This window comes from Ornithorhynchus anatinus, chromosome X1 (genome assembly GCF_004115215.2).
Source record: "Ornithorhynchus anatinus isolate Pmale09 chromosome X1, mOrnAna1.pri.v4, whole genome shotgun sequence".
Classification (NCBI taxonomy): domain Eukaryota; kingdom Metazoa; phylum Chordata; class Mammalia; order Monotremata; family Ornithorhynchidae; genus Ornithorhynchus; species Ornithorhynchus anatinus.
The window spans coordinates 94,764,405-94,780,315 of NC_041749.1; the positions used below are offsets into that span (position 1 = coordinate 94,764,405).

General features: G+C 40.4%; 1 non-coding gene across 1 annotated transcript; it reads right to left on the reverse strand.

Moving 5' to 3' along the window:
* Positions 1 to 6,141: 6,141 nt before the first annotated feature.
* On the reverse strand, positions 6,142 to 6,240 carry MIR1376 (microRNA mir-1376). The gene has a single exon (NR_034806.1). It is a non-coding gene; the product is annotated as a microRNA mir-1376 (primary transcript).
* Between the last annotated feature and the right edge of the window lie 9,671 nt (positions 6,241 to 15,911).

Consider the following 15,911-nt stretch of genomic DNA (forward strand, 5'->3'; position numbering starts at 1 on the left):
GTGGAAGGACACAGATGGAAAGAGAGGACAGGTTCTGAGTGTATATTCTGATTCTGGTATCAATCAAGATGGGGTTATCCAGATTATCTTTACCTCAAAAAAATCTTGTCTTGACTGAAACCAGAATCGGAATGGTCATCCTAATCAGGACAATGAGTACAGGAGATAAGAGGAAAGAGATGATCTTGATGCAAATCAAAGCAAGCTTATCCAGATTATCTTTGTCTCAAAATTCTACAGCACTAAATTTTAATGCTTTTCATGTTTGTTGTTTAGTCAATACTGTAACCTTATTCTATAAACTAGGCAAATCTTAGTTTTCTAGACTTGCTTGGATTTTCCATGATTATAGAGTGTTATATAAGGTTCCCATAAACTGAATGCATTTTTAAAAACTCCAAATATTATACCACAAATCTACACTCCAACAATCATTCATTGATCTTGTTAGGCGCTCGGATCAGTAGCCACAAGAATTTGAAAGAGTAATATGAAATTGAAACAACAGATTACATGGATTTTCTTCTCATAGCTGTGGGGGATCCACAATTTTGAATTTTCCAACCACCATTTGGCCGAATGCAAGCAGTCAATTTGATGAATGCTTCAAATTTATATCGAAGCCCTGAGTCAATTGTTGTAATCAAACAATAGTGTTTCTTGAGCACTTAGTGCATGCAGAGCACTGTACTAAGCACTTTGGAAGACTACAACAGTTGGTAGACACATTCCCTGCCCACAACAAGTTTACTGTCTAGAGGGGGAGACAGACATTTAATATGAATAAAAAAAAATATGGACCTACACCAGTTTCATAGAGATGAATTGGCTATGGGGGTAGAAGTTCAGGCCTGTGAGCATTTAGATGACATACAGATTTAATAAAATAGAGAAAAAAATGTATTCATATTACTGGCCCCAGTGTACTGATATTATAAGACTGAATTGTTAGAAATAAACTATCACACATTCAGTCATTTTAATTCATTGTAATTGCTTGTTCCTAATTGCACATTTGTTTGACACATTTGTCAAAGTGCTGCTCCTTTTAGCAATGTTTCCCTTACCAGAAAGATTCAGTATAGAAATATATTAAATGTTTTTCTACCATATCCCATCTTTTAGCCCATAAAACCTTCAGGGGTGCCTCTTAGCCCAGAAGTTTACTTAGAATCAACATGTCTTATCAAATCCAATTACTTTCTCATGCCACAAACCCCCAGCACGGTCATGGAAGGAAGTGTGAAGCAATTATGTCGCAGAGTCTTGACGGAGAACATTTTTCTCAATAATAAAGTTGTACTTTCAAAGCTACCAGCTAATCATTCAATGAGTACAGATGTTACACTACAAGCTTCCTCCACAAGCAGGGGCACTCGAGTTCAATGTTTTCTCTTTCCTATGCAAATACATGAAATCACATCATATTTTCAAAGAGTAAGAATAATATCAATCAATCATATTTATTGAGCACTTACTGTTTGCAGAGCACTGGGAGAGTATGATATGACAGAGCTAGTAGACACATTCCTTGGGCACAATGAGCTCACGATCTAGAGGGGGAGACAGACATTAATATAAATCAATAAATTATGAATATGTACATAAGTGCTGTGGGGCTGAGGGAGTGGTGAATATAGGGAACAAATCAGGGGGATGCAGAAGGGAGTGGGAAGAGAGGAAATGAGAGTTTAGTCAGGGAAAGCCTCTATTAACCCCACTTTATAATTCTGTTCTATTTCCCTTGTAGTTGAGTAACATTTTTCACAGTCATGTATAACTTACCCAGTCCTTTGTAATGTTATATCTGTATTATTAAGTAGGAATGCATTTGATACGTACTTACCATATGAGAAAAATAATATAGATTTAGTTTAAAAATCAATGCAATATTCCTTTAAAATTATTACCTACAGGCATCGCACAAAACCTTGATTCTTGGAAAATGTCAAATTGCTTTTAGAAACATTAATGTCATTAATTATACTTGGCCAAAAAAAGCCAAAACACTCGAGTGCCCATACTTGTGGAGCTAATAGTTCAGCCTACCCCTGTTTCTATTATTCTAGTCTAGAGAGAGCAAGTGACCCACTGTTGTTCAGGATGGAAAAGAGGACCTTAGATACCTAGATGTGGTGGGCAACACTTGTTTTTCTCAACCTTTGCAATGCACTAATTTGGAGAGGGATCTGATGTAAGATAGACTGCGATTCCTGAATTTAAATCTGTAATTTATCTTAGTATCTACTGCTCCCACTAGATTGTTACCACCTTGAAGACAGAGATCACATCTGCTAACTAGCGTATGCTCCAAAATGTTTAGTACACTGTTCTCTGCAGACAATAAACACTACTATTTGATTAATTATACAATGAGGTTTAAATCAATCAATCAATGGTATTTAGGGACACTACAGTACAACAGAGATGGTCAGCAAGATTCCTGCCCATTATCTTTTATGGTATTTGTTAAGTACTTACTATGTACTAGGCACTGTACTAAGTGCTGGGGTAGAGAGAAGGTTCCCAGATTGGACGCAGTCCCAGTGTCACATAGGGCTCACAGTCTTAATCCCATTTTACAGATGAGGTAATTGAGGGACAAAAAAACTAAGTGACTTGCCCAAGGTCATACAGCAGATGAGTGGTGGAGCCAGGATTACAATCCAGGTCCTTCTGCTTCCCAGGCCTATGCTCTATCCATTAGGCCACAAATTATTATCTTTGTATACTCAGTTCTGCAAGAATTCATTTTTACTATGATTGATATAGAGCCAAATAGTGTCAGAATAATACTACTAATAATAATTGTGGTATTTGTTAAGTGCTTCCTATGTGCCTAGGACTGGGGTAAATGGAAGATACCTGATCAAGCTCAGACTCTATCTTGTATGGGGCTCACAGACTAGGAGAACAGGTATTTTATCCCCATTTTACAATGTATTACAATGTATTACAATGTATTTGATATTCAGTAGGAAGCTTGACACCATGCTTTTTCACTTCTCAATCTCTTGACCTAATGAGCAGTAACTACTAATTACCTTATAGGTCTAAGATAAAGTCAAACCAGTGAACAGTGAACTTATCTTTCTGCTTGAAAATAATTTCCACATCCAGATTTATGCTTTGTCAGCTACCTTTATTTCACCCATTCCAACTTTGTGACTGACACAAAGCCTGTAGAAGTTGTGAGATATGTGACTGTGCAAATGATGCATCATTGTAAAGAGATTATGGAGATATTAGAATTTGAAATCTTAAAATATGTATAAGGATTGTAGTAAGAGTCATTTCATTCAATCTGGAATAGCTCATTTGACTTGGAATAGAAGATTTGGAGCTTTAGTTCTAGCTCTGCTCCTGACACATTCTAAGATTGTAAACAAAGCCATTCCAATCTTCATAGCTCAGGAATAAGGTAGTATAACAGGAACCTGCCTCAGGGGAAAGTGGTGAGGATAACTAGGTTGGAGCACAATCCTCACCTGTCTATGATGGTTTTGAGCTGCTTAGGCCTATAAACACACCTCAGCCATCTGTGTGCTGTACAAAGGAGAGAACACAATTTCCACTATGTATGTTCAGCTCTCTTTGGTGTTCAGAGATGATACTATCGACAGTGAGGTTTATATTGTTTGAGAGTGTGGCTACTGGAGCCCATGAATGAATGAATGGCAGGCAACCCTTCCACGTTGGGTGCAAATATCATAATTTTTAGTATCTATTATCATTATTATGATTATGTAAAGATTGGCCCTTGTCACACCATTACATTTGTTGCCCATATTAGGGCCAGGTTCATTCTCCTGTGGATTCAGGACTCCTAGGTTATGTGGGACCCACATTTACATTTTCTAAATGTAAACAAAATGATCACAATTCTGGCATCAAGGCTATTAGCACTAAATTTGCTTTTTAAATTAACCTAAAGCCATTTTGTGGCTACATTTCAACCTTAAAACCAGGTAAAGTTTGGATTTCAAATAGGTTATTTCTTGCCTTTAAAAAGCTTTTTTCGAAACTCCAAATCCTGGGTCATATCTATCGATAGATCAGTAGGTATATCCTGGTATTGAGTTCTGTTGAATTCTCCCAAGGATAATCAGTTTCCAACTGAGTAGTCAAAATGCAACCCAAGTCGCTGGAAATTTCTGTATTGCACATCTGGCTGTACTGCCTGCAGTGTATATATAAGGCAATATCTGGAAAGAGAAAAATGTCATGGGTAGTTTTATAGGATTTATGAAAATGAAAATATTTTAAATCAATTGGACATCCTGCAGTTGTTTTTGTTTTTGTTTTTTAATACAAATCCTCTAAAGCCCCTCAGGTGAATACCAACTCAATTATTTGGTTATTCATGATTTTTTTTCATGGTGTATTTACTATTGATCTCAGGTCTTGGTTTTAACTCATGTAGGTCACCTAAGTCCCAAACTCCTTTTTAAATACTTCTTAAAATTGCCTATTTCCATCAAAATGATATTCAGCAAGACTTAAGGGTGTAAGCTCTAAACTGTAAACTTCTTATGTTATCTACGAACTCTATTGTATTGTCCTTTCTCACATGCTTAGTAAAGTGCTCTGCAAATAATAAGAGCTCAATAAATACCACGGTTTGAATGATTCAAACAAAAGGCTGGTCATTTCCTCTCCAGATTAATATTAGGCTTGATCATTTAGTTGTTAAAGATGAAGAGGGTAACAGTGGGCAGATAATGTATTACAAACATCTTAAGTCATCTTCAGTACTCTGTATACATTTAAATCACTGAGCCTCCTAATGTATTCATTCTAACTTTAAACTAACCCTAACCCTAAAAGGAAGATATATGACTCTATGCAGCTATTTACTATTGCTCTGGAGTATCTATAAATATGAAAGAGGACTCATATTTATATCTTCATGGGGATAAAGCCAGTGTTTGCTTGGAAAAAAACAAAAAACAAAACCTTTAACATTCTTGTTTGACAACAAAAACAGAAGCAGTCTGGTTTTCAATCACATGAAAAAAAATCCACAAATACAGAGACTCTCACTTCAGTGTGCTCTTTTATAGTGAGGGATTCATTATTGTGTGGGTCTGCTATGGAACTTGGATTTTCCCTAGGCAGTTATTGGTGTTTTGTGGAAAAAGCAGATTGTCACAGGACACTGGGAAAATACCCTTTGGCCAGTATCCACTCATTCACTAGTATTCAGAGTACCTACTCCATGAGAAGCAGTGTACAATCAGTTGCCCTGTAAAACTGGGTTGCTTTCTTTCAGAACCTCACATTAAGGACAACTTGTGTGATAGTACTCACCCACAGTCCAACACCAAGCCAAGTCGCACAACTGTTTCTTCCATGGCCTAGTGGAAAGTGCACAGGACTGGGAGCCAAGAGACCCAGGTTCAAATGCTGACTCGGCCATTTGCTTGCTGAGTGATCTTGGGCGAGTCACTTAGACACTTGGTGCCTCAGTTTTTTCATCTGTAAAATGGGGATAAAATACCTGTTCTCCTAGTCTGTGAGCCCCATAGAAGACAGAGTCTGAGTTTGATTAGTTATCTTCCATTTACCCCAGTCCTAGGCACATAGGAAGCACTTAAATACCACAATTATTAGTAGTAGTAGTATTCTGACACTATTTGGCTCTATATCAATCATAGTAAAAATGAATTCTTGCAGAATTGAGTATACAAAGATAATAATTTGTGGTCTAATGGATAGAGCATAGACCTGGGAGGCAGAAGGACCTGGATTGTAATCCTGGCTCCACCACTCATCTGCTGTATGACCTTGGGCAAGTCACTTTGTTTCTCTGTGCCTCAGTTACCTCATCTGTAAAATGGGATTAAGACTGTGAGCCCTATGAGACACTGGGACAGCGTCCAATCTGGGAACCTTCTCTCTACCCCAGCACTTAGTACAGTGCCTAGTACATAGTAAGTACTTAACAAATACCATAAAAGAATCATACTTGGCCTATGACACAGAGGAAGCTCACACTCTAATAATTAGGGGTAGGGAAAGGGCACAAAAGACTGCAATATTAAAAACAACATAAGGAAACAAGGACAACCATAAAAACCAGTAAGAACAACAATGTAATTGGTTTTATGAGCAGTTTCCAGGCTTCTCATGGCTCCAGGAGATCAGTCAATGTCCAACGGTCTCAACAGCCCAACTTTCTAAATAGTTAAAAAATTGAGAAAGAGTGCTGCTGAGCCTGCAGGGCACTGTTAAGGAGTCTTGTCACCGAGAGGCTTTGAAGGCGACATCTTTCCAGGATCTCTTCTGGTCTCTGACAGAGGAGAAATCAAGGCCGATAGACTTTTGTTGACACTACTGACCATGTGGGCTACCTCTACCTCTATGTGTGATCTGGGGCAAATCTTTTCCTTCTTTCCATTGTGCCACTCTGCTACCTGGCTCTAAATGACACCGCAGACAGGAACATAGGAAATTACACTCTGTAAACATTTTACTGCCTCTAATCATTCTGAACTTCCTGCTAAAATATTTTGAACCAGCTTGATTCTGCTTGTGGGGAGGGGAAGCTGGGACTCCTTCATTTCCCAGTGGAAAGAGCATGGGCCTGGGAGTCAGAGGACCTGGGTTCTAATCCCCCTGCCACCTTCTGCTGTGTGACCTTGGATGAGTCACTTTATTTCTCTGTTCTTGTTGCCTCAACTGTAAAATGGGGATGGAATACCCGTTACCCCTCCTACTAAGACTGTGAGCCCATCTGGGAAAGGGACTGTGTCCAACCTGATTAATATGTATCTACCCCAGCTCTTAGAATAGTGCTTTTAAGTGCTTAACAAGTATAATGATAATAATAATAATTTTCATCACAGTGTGGGATATGAGTGAAAGGAACCTCTGACGTGGGACTAAGGGAGATTTCCTGTTCTCCATCTCCACTCAGCATCAAATCAGTGGTATTTACTGAGCACTTACTGTGTGCAAAGCACTGTACTAAGCACTTAGGAGAGTACAATATAACAGAGTTGGTAGCTTCATGCCCTGCCCACAAGGAGCTTGCAGTCTATGGACATTGGATATTCCTCTTGTCCTACTGCCTCGTGGAGCTGAAGAATGGGACTTCACTATAACATTGCTCCTAAGATGCAGTCCAAGCATGTGTCCAGCACTTAGTACAGTATCTGTTACATAGTAAGCATTTAACAAATATAATTATTAATCATTATGTTTACTCTATGTACTGAATTAGGGTAGGATCACACAGCCACAGACTGTCTCTCTTTAGTCTCAAAGCTCCAAGTGTGCTAGAGAGATGCCAGTGCTTGGAAGCATTCCTCAGCACAAGATATTTGTCAATTCCTAATCTTGGTTTCTTTCCCCATCAGTAGCTCCTGGTCACAGGCAGAACTTCGGATCTCTAAGGCTGTGTTGACATCTCTCTAACTAGCAGGATCCTTACAACTTCAGATATTGCTTTACTTATGAATTGTAATTTTTTTTAGTTTACATTTTAGGTGATTACAGCACTGAGCTGTTCTTTTCTCCCATAGATCCAATACATGCAAAATTCAGCCCTTATTTGAAAATATCTCATGACAAATATCTCATGGTAAATTTAGAATAAGGTAGTCTTGCCTAATGTTACTGGAAAATAATAGATGCAGTTGGAGGCTGTCCCCTCTCAACATCCAGCATATCATAGGAATCAACAGCCATCAAGTACTCTTGCCTTTTCCCTTTCTTTTATTTTTTTCAGCCACTTAAAAGGTATTTACATCAATGTTTTAATGGTATTTGTTAAGTACTTACTATATGCAAGGCACTGTACTAAGCACTGGGGTAGATACAAGGTTGTCAGGTTGGACACAGTCCCTGCCCCACATGGGGCTCACAGTCTTAATCCCCATTTTATGGATGAAGTAACTGAGGCACAGAGAAGTTAAGTGACTTGCCTATGGTCACATAGCAGACAAGTGGAGAACCCAGGTTTAGAACTGACCTCTTTTCAGTGTAGCATGTCAGTGGGACAGGGACTGTGCCCATTCTGATTAACTTCTATTTACCTCAGCTACAAGTACTACAAATAACAGTTGTAGTAATAACAGAGAAGCAGGATGGTGTAGTGGATAGAACAAAGGCCTGGGAATTAGAAGGTCCAGGGTTCTAGTTCCGGCTCCACTACTTGTCTATGTGACCTTGGGCAAGTCACTTCACTTCTCTGGGCCTCAGTTATCTCATCCGTAAAATGAGGATTGAGACTGAGCTCCATGTGGGACAGGGACTGTGTCCAACCCTATTTGTTTGTATCCACCCCAGTGCTTAGCACACTGCCTGGCACATAGTAAGCGCTTAACAAATACCATTATTATTATCTGTTGCTACGTGGAGACCATGGAAATATGTATGTGAATATTTATATAGGTTTAGACTCATACACTAAGCTAAACTTGAAGGAATAGCAGAGGCCAGGTAAATGTTTGAAAAATATATGGGCCTTTCACATAAATAAATAAAATTGAAAATAAATCCTTAAAATTTGATGAACCAGACTACTTCAGCAGTGTCAAGAAATATTGGCTGGAATTTCACTGAAAGAATATTTACCTAAACACTTTACTACTGCCAATTTGAGAAACTCATGCTTAATATGAACATTCCTAAGGCAATATTACTGTTCATTTTTATTATTGATTATTTTGTTATTTGTTCTGTATATTCCTAAGTAAGAATCATCAAGTGTAGAGCTGCTCAAAGTTTATCTAAAGCTGTTTTTTCATGGAAAATAATTTATAAATGTAAACACTGATAGTTGCAAAGAGAGGGAAGTGAGATAATTGCTCTACTGAAAGCACATATGATGATTTATTATTATATCTTTGTCTGTGATGGAACTTCCTTTAGATGTTAATTAATCCCACTTAGTGTCTAAGTGTCCTATATATCTGCCAACATGAGTTTAATTCCTAGTTGGTGTTTATTACCAAGATAATTGTGTTTATTACTTAAGCATAGTGCCTATCTGGCACTCTGCCCAGATGGGACTTTTATCTATATTGTATCTGGAGAAGAGTTGGATTCACTTCAACAAAAACAGATGTTTAATCAATTAGGAAGAACTTTGAAAATTTCAAACAATAATAAGAGCTCAGGCAACTAAACTTTTGAGAGGAATCAACTAGGACCAAAACACACAAACCTTGCACCCTCCTACTGTTGAACCGATTTTGGCTTTTGTCAGGAGTAATTTTTTGTTTGGATTTTAAATTCATTTGAATTTATTGCTTTTAGACCACTTACCATATTCTTAAGGTCCCTGAGACAGTTGATCAACAGCCCTTATATGCTGGGCTTTTGTGGTGAGCTGCTTTTGTTTAGTTGAAATTTTTATATTTCTCAAAAAATTGTTTTCAAATTGAACAGACTTCAGAATTTAAATCAATCTCTTATGGAATGAACTAAAATTATTACTATCATTATTGTTATATTTATCCAGCCCTTCCTATGTGTCAAGCACTGTTCTAAGCGCTGAAGTAGATACAAGTTAATCAGAATGGACACAGTCCCTATCCAACATGGGGCTCACAGTCTAAGTAAAATGCCCCAGAAGCCTAGAAAATACTTGGAAGAAGGAAAGACATAAGACATTTTAAGCCTCATAATGGCAAGAAAAAGAACCCAATGAACAGAAGAATAGAAGCAAACAGCAGGCCATCACCTCCTACCTTCCTTCCTTCGGAGAGTGGTCTAACCCATCCAGGTGACTGCAGCTCCAGACAGGGGTGGACAAAATGGGGAGAGATGTTTGTTCCTGGAGAAATAAGGGAGTAGGAGGGAAAGGGGAAGAAGAAAGAGGGAGCAGCATGTTTTGAAGTTAGATAAAGGTTTTTAGCTTTGAATTGGAAGAAAACAACATAAACAGGTGTGTTGAGCTACCCATAAGCCTCCCATTTTATGAGAAGTTGACATCTTTCAGCTTGTCTATAAATCTCCAAGTCAAATAGGATACTTTATTGGAAGAGGAAATCTACCATTTGAAATGAAAAGAATTGGTCTACTGATCCCTGGTTTGAAATGAATTCATTTGTTATATGGTTTCACACTTGAAAAACCCATTTCTTAATAACTTTACTGGAGATTAATCTTCCCCAAGATACAGTGATGAATCAGAGTTAAAGCCCCTGTATAAGCTATTTAGTCCCAAAGCAATGGCTGGGGGTGGAGGGTGGGAGGCGGGTAGGGGTAGAATAGTAACAGTCAAGATTCAGAAGAAAAAAAAAAGATATTTGGCATGCTAGATTGAGAAGTCGCCTTCTTTTTTTCCAGTTGGGACCATGGCCTTTTACAGCTGTTCCATGGATTTGTTGTGATACATAAAGATAAACATATTCAGTAATGCTTGCTGCCTGTGGTATTGGACCTCAAAATGACTTATGGATACTATAACGCAAGTGTATAGCTGAAGTAAAGCCGCCAACTGGAGTATGGGGAGTTTACTTCACCTCACTGAAATGTTTACATGTATTTTTGCAACCTATTTTTGGAAATGTGATACATTGCAATAATAAAATTAAAAGACATCTGTAGTAACTTGTATTTTTATCTCAGATGCGATTCATTCCCAATCCCTTATAAAATTGTTATGATGTCACTATTTATAGCTCCTAATAAGTTTAGTCTCAGGGATAACAGCTAAATAAGGTCAAAGCCATATTGCTCCCCCCGACACACACCCACCTCCTCAGAGTGTGGATAGCCTATAGCCTATAGCCTAAATCTATAATCCATATAAAGGATATGTGTGCACTGGACATCAGATTAGGGTTATGATGATTGCACAAAGGTTCTCCTATGGAGCCATATCAATTCATGGAGAGGACCTAGTGGCCCCAAGCCCAGTGTTAGGTAGGAGGACTGCTGATCAGAGGCTTGGAATGGCCTTGTAGCAATGGGTATGACCACCATGTGCCCCAGCTCATTAGAAAAACGGGATTCCTCAGTTAGTAACCCCCCCCACAACCTCAAGGAGGGGCATATATGGATCTTCTGAGTGCCTTAGTGGAAAGAGCACAGGCTTGGGAGTCAAAAGATGTGGGTTCTAATCCCGGCTCTGCCACTTGTCTGCTGTGTGACCTTGGGCAAGCCACTTAATTTCTCTGTGCCTCAGTTACCTCATTTGTAAAATGGGGATTAAGACTGTGAGCCCCACGTGGGACAACCTGATTACCTTGTAAGTAACCAGTGCTTAGAACAGTGCTTGGCATTCATTCATTCATTCAATAGTATTTATTGAGCACTTACTATGTGCAGAGCACTGTACTAAGTGCTTGGAATGAACAAGTCGGCAACAGATAGAGACAGTCCCTGCCATTTGACGGGCTTACGGTCTAATCGGGGGAGACAGACAGACGAGAACAATGGCAATAAATAGAGTCAAGGGGAAGAACATCTTGTAAAAACAATGGCAACTAAATAGAATCGAGGCGATGTACAATTCATTAACAAAATAAATAGGGTAATGAAAATATATACAGTTGAGCAGACGAGTGCAGTGCTGAGGGGATGGGAAGGGAGAGGGGGAGGAGCAGAGGGAAATGGGGGGAAAAGAGGGTTAAGCCGCGGAGAGGTGAAGGGGGGGTGGTAAAGGGAGTAGAGGGAGAAGGGGAGCTCAGTCTGGGAAGGCCTCTTGGAGGAGGTGAGTTTTAAGTAGGGTTCTGAAGAGGGGAAGAGAATTAGTTTGGCAGAGGTGAGGAGGGAGGGCGTTCCAGGACCGCGGGAGGACATGGCCCAGGGGTCGACGGAGGGATAGGTGAGACCGAGGGACGGTGAGGAGGTGGGCGGCAGAGGAGCGGAGCGTGTGGGGTGGGCAGTAGAAAGAGAGAAGGGAGGAGAGGTAGGAAGGGGCAAGGTGATGGAGAGCCTTGAAGACTAGAGTGAGGAGTTTTTGTTTGGAGCGGAGGTTGATAGGCAACCACTGGAGGTGTTTAAGAAGGGGAGTGACAAGCCCAGATCGCTTCTGCAGGAAGATGAGCCAGGCAGTGGAGTGAAGAATAGACTGGAGTGGGGCGAGAGAGGAGGAAGGGAGATCAGAGAGAAGGCTGACACAGTAGTCTAGCCGGGAAATAACGAGAGCCCGTAGCAGTAAGGTAGCCGTTTGGGTGGAGAGGAAAGGGCGGATCTTGGCAATATTGTAAAGGTGAAACCGGCAGGTCTTAGTAACGGATAGGATGTGTGGGGTGAACGAGAGGGACGAGTCAAGGATGACACCGAGATTGTGGGCCTGAGAGACGGGAAGGATGGTCGTGCCATCCACGGTGATAGGGAAGTCTGGGAGAGGACCGGGTTTGGGAGGGAAGATGAGGAGCTCAGTCTTGCTCATGTTGAGTTTTAGGTGGCGGGCCGACATCCAGGTGGAGACATCCTGGAGGCAGGAGGAGATGCGAGCCTGAAGGGAGGGGGAGAGGACAGGGGCGGAGATGTAGATCTGCGTGTCATCTGCGTAGAGATGGTAGTCAAAGCCGTGAGAGTGAATGAGTTCACCAAGGGAGTGAGTGTAAATGGACACATAGTAAGCGCTTAACAAATACCATTATTATTATTATTTTGCCACAAAGTCTAGGGCAACAGTAATACAGCTAACTGTGCTTCCTAGCAATGCCTCTCCCGGTGGCTGGGATGCAACAGAATGCAGAGTGGTCCTGAGGAGAAGTGGGAGGGAAATGCAACCGGGCTGCCCTAGGCACCCTCAGAAGCCCGTAAAGAAGGTCAGGGGTCATTCCCTTCAGTGAAAACAAAATGCTCAGTGCTGGACTTGGGAAGCTGATGCCAATTTAGAAATTGGAATTCAAAATGACTGGGAAGTTATTATATAAAAACTAGACTGCAAGACACAGCCTGATCGAGGCTAAGCCACTGTTGTCAGAAAGACACCAAGCTAAGCCACTGCCTAGAGCATCTCTATTTAGAACCATCCAGGGAACTGAACTGATTTTGGCTCAGGAACATAGAAGAAATGGGAATATGAAATATTATGCGATGTGGACAGGCTCAGGACTAAGCATATCCACCACCTTTTTGCAATAAAACTTTGGAGCTTTACTGCAAACCCAGACAGGTGCTTTTCCTATTTCTCAGTCAAAAGGGACCTACTGTGTCAGAAAATGTGTTAGAAGGGAGTTTCTGGAAATTAGCTCTAATTTTAGTTAGCTTGTCTGGCTGAAGGGAAAAGCATTTAGCAGGCAGAAAAACTGTCCCATGCAGATCTCCAAAGTGGTTAGATCTATGCACCAGCTGAGTTTCTAAATATAACAGAAGAAACTCATCTTCCCACTAGGGTTCACCTTTACCAGAAGCCACGTTTAGCTGGAAAAGGAGAAGCAAAAAGAGCCCTTCCTGGTCAGTCAAATTCTGGGTACCCTGAGAATCTCCAACAAGGGGGAGCAGGTTCACCTGTCCCAAAAGAAAGCCTAGGTCATTGCGGGGACGAATTAAGAGCCTGCTTCTGCCCTTGGTAAACTGACAGGTGAGGCAGGGGTGGAGCAGAGCTCTTTAGAAGTAGTGATGTAATGGTCTGAAAGGGCAAGAGAGGGTTACCCTTAGATTATTGCCTAAAACTGCACTTCGATTCTGCAAACTGACTTTGGCAAGGAGCTGAACCTGACTGTCTTCGACTACGGTGTGTGAAGCTGGGTCCAAACTCAATTACAGCAGACAAGGAGGCAAGCTTAATCAAATCTTGTCCTAGACTTGAAAGCTATTATCTGTCTGCCTGGCCCTTTCACTTAGAGATGTGTTTGCCCCACAAAGACCTCACCTTTACCAAGTGTTACCATTTGGAGTGTGCAAATCCAGGCTTCTGCACCCCAAGGATAGATGAATCCCTTGATTGGAGACTGCTGCTTCAGTAGATGTGGTCAAATTCGGCTGTGGAATCCACGGCTAATAATCAGAGAAAAAATAAACTATTAGTTTTGTAGCACTATACATTTAAAGAAGATCTCAAACAATGCAATCCAGTCCCCAAAGAGCTTATACTATAGAAAATCTTACTTATTCTGAATTTTAATTCCATCATTAAACCCAATTTCATTTGTTGAATGAGTAAATCAGAACTATTGCCTTGCATTTAATACAAAGATGCACAAACAATTATAATGGCAAAGTCAAAGAGAGGCTGTCTTTATCAGGAACTCAAATGATTGGCAAAATAATTTTCCAATAGGAATTTTCATTTGAGCCGGGACTCCACACAGAACAAGCCTGGTGGTTCAGGTAGATGTGACTCTTCGTAAAGAGTACTGTCTGTGAGCTTACACCATCTACCTCCATGTTGTTTTCATTTTCATCCCTCTGTCTCTGTCCTCCCTCCCTGTACTTTACCTGGATCAAGTAAGAGTAAGCCAGAGAGGCCTTAGAAATTTTCAGATGTTTTCAGGGGACTGGGCAGGATGGGGCAGAAACTGCCCCTATGCACGGCTATCTATATTTCCATCCCTTGGCCAATTAAGAGAGAAACTCAACATAACACTCACCATTGACTGGTTTCCATTTTTTATTCCCCCACTCATCCAAACTGCCATTATCAATAGAACGTTTTTGAATTACTACCAAAAATGCCAGTGAATCACCAATCTCCTTTTTGATGGCTTGTAAACAAGGCTGAAGTCACAGTGTTCATGAAGTAGGAGGTAGAATTTTCTCAGAGACCATATTATTCTTTTTTAAATTGCAAGATTGTTTGACTTATGTGCAAATGGTAGGGCTGTTTGCCTGTTGTAGAGGGACCTAAAGGGTTGAGACAAACATCCTTAAAGAATCATATTGAAGAAATGGCATGCTTGACCTAAATTGTCCAGACTACCTAGATACAATGAATGCATCAGAGACAAAGCCCAGAAGCAAGCTAGATAGAAAAAGGACTTTTCCCCCCTCTTCAGTTTCCTGGACCAACCACCAGACTTCCATCAGCACATGTATGTTGAATCAATTTATTTAGAACATAGTTTATGTGCATGACATATTACAACTTAGTTGTTTGATCATCAGCTGTCAGTACCTAGGCAAACTCTAAGATGGTAATATAGAACGGTTCTTCATTTTTGAAGATCACATTACTATAAGCTTCAATTTGAAAGTCATACCTGCCTGCCTGGGCCCCTCACTAGAGATCAGACTTTACCAATATCCAGTGTTACCATGTGAAATGTGCAAACCCAAGTTTCCATTCCTCTGAGTCCTTAGAAAACCATTTATTTTTGGTGCTGTGCCCCATGGCAGTTTAAATTTCAATGACATCTGAAAAATTGCTCCAAGAAGAAAAATACTCAGATGAAAAAGCATTAGTATTTTTTTCTTGTCCTGACATTTGATTTATTTTAGTCACTGGATGCTCAAGATAGGTAATAATTTGATTGCCCACCCACATCATGTAAATGTAAAATGTGCTGCTTCAGCATCTCTAGAAACTGGGCTAAAGATATGAAATGTAAACCCTGAGTGAAACTGAAGCCACAGAAAGGAGACGGTAGACTCTACAACCCTTTGGAAACTTTAGGATACAAGCAGGAAGGTAAAAATCCTAGAAATGAACCAGTGACATGATGGCCCAAATCCCAGTAAGAAGGTTCCAGTTCAATACAGTTGACCTAGTTCAGCGGTATTTATTGAGTCCTTATTGCAAGCAGGGCACTGTACTAAATGCTTGAGATGGAAACTACAATAGAGTTGGTAGCCACAATCCCTACCCTCAAGGAGCTTAGAGAGGCTGGATGGCACTGCGAGATCCCATAATCTGGTCCCACTGCTCAACCTTGATATACAGGAGATTTTCAGGTTTTCTCTCTAGAGAGAAGGAAATAAAAACCAAAGCAGCACCAGAAGCAGCAAATATCAAACATGGCAGTCTTTGGGTGCACAATGTGGCTGAGAATGTGAATCTT